Here is a 1,795-nt window from a genome sequence, read left to right as displayed (position 1 = left end):
TCTTCAGTTTGTACTTTCTCGACGTGTGCTAGAACAGCATAGCAACCTTTTCTTATTAGTTTTTGTGCCTTCAAATTACTAATAAGATGTAGCTTCGTGTTGCCCTTTTCTTCGTACACCATTAAGGGTTTTCCTTTTTCTCGTATAATGCGAATTGCATTTTTGTAACAAACGATCTCTGCTTTCACTTCTTTCAACCAGTCCATACCGATTATCACATCAAAAATCCCTAACTCTACTGGTATCAAATCAATCTTAAATGTTTCGCTAACCAGTTTAATTTCTCGATTCCGACATATATTATCTGCTGAAATTAATTTACCATTTGCTAATTCGAGTAAAAATTTACTATCCAAAGGCGTCAATGGACAACTTAATTTAGCACAAAAATCTCTACTCATATAGCTTCTATCCGCACCCGAATGAAATAAAACGTAAGCAGATTTATTGTCAACAAGAAACGTACCCGTAACAAGCTCCGGGTCTTCCTGTGCCTCTGCCGCATTAATATTGAAAACTCTTCCGCGGCCTTGTCCATTCGTGTTCTCCTGGTTCGGGCAATTTCTAATAATGTGGCCCGGTTTTCCACATTTATAACAAACTACATTGGCATAACTTGCTCCGACACTACTTGCTCCGCCATTACTCGTTCCGACACCATTTGTTCCTTTCGTTCTATTAACCCCTGGTCCGTAGACCTCACACTTCGCCGCGCTATGACCATTTATTTTACACTTGTTGCAAAATTTGGTGCAGAACCCCGAGTGATACTTTTCACACCTTTGGCGTAGCTGCTTCTGATTGTTGTTGTTGTTGCGGTTATTATTGTTGTTGGGATGATTGTTGTAGTTGCTGTTGTTGTTGTTGTTGTTGTTGTTGTTGGGTCGTTTGTTGTATTTGCGATTGATGTTGCGATTGTTGGGATAATTGTTGCGATTATTGTTGTAATTGCTGTTGTTGTTGTATTGGTGATTCTTATCACCGTTTTCCTCCCACTTTCTTTTGACTTGCTTCACATTGGCCTCTTCAGCAGTCTGTTCTTTAATTCTTTCTTCAATCTGGTTCACTAGTTTGTGAGCCATTCTACATGCCTGTTGTATGGAGGCGGGCTCGTGTGAACTTATATCTTCTTGGATTCTTTCCGGTAATCCTTTCACAAACGCGTCGATCTTCTCTTCCTCATCTTCGAATGCTCCCGGACACAATAGGCACAATTCTGTGAATCGTCTTTCGTACGTGGTAATCTCAAATCCTTGGGTTCGTAACCCTCTAAGTTCTGTCTTGAGCTTATTGACCTCGGTTCTGGGACGGTACTTCTCATTCATCAAGTGCTTGAATGCTGACCACGGTAGTGCGTAAGCATCATCTTGTCCCACTTGCTCTAGATAGGTATTCCACCATGTTAACGCAGAACCTGTGAAGGTATGCGTAGCGTACTTCACTTTGTCCTCTTCAGTACACTTACTTATGGCAAACACCGATTCGACCTTCTCGGTCCACCGTTTCAATCCGATCGGTCCTTCGGTTCCATCAAATTCCAAAGGTTTGCAGGCAGTGAATTCTTTGTAGGTGCATCCTACACGATTTCCTGTACTGCCAGATCCAAGGTTATTGTTGGTATGTAGCGCAGCCTGTACTGCGGCTATGTTTGAAGCTAGAAAAGTACGGAATTCCTCTTCATTCATATTCACGGTGTGTCGAGTAGTCGGTGCCATTTCCTTCAAAATAGTCAAATGGAACAAGTTAATCATACAGAATATTAAGAGTAGTTAATAGTATTTCGTAGCATAATATG

This window comes from Rutidosis leptorrhynchoides, chromosome 1 (assembly GCF_046630445.1).
Source record: "Rutidosis leptorrhynchoides isolate AG116_Rl617_1_P2 chromosome 1, CSIRO_AGI_Rlap_v1, whole genome shotgun sequence".
NCBI classification, from domain to species: domain Eukaryota; kingdom Viridiplantae; phylum Streptophyta; class Magnoliopsida; order Asterales; family Asteraceae; genus Rutidosis; species Rutidosis leptorrhynchoides.
The sequence above is the reverse complement of the archived record's forward strand: the minus strand, read 5'-3'. Positions refer to the sequence as shown.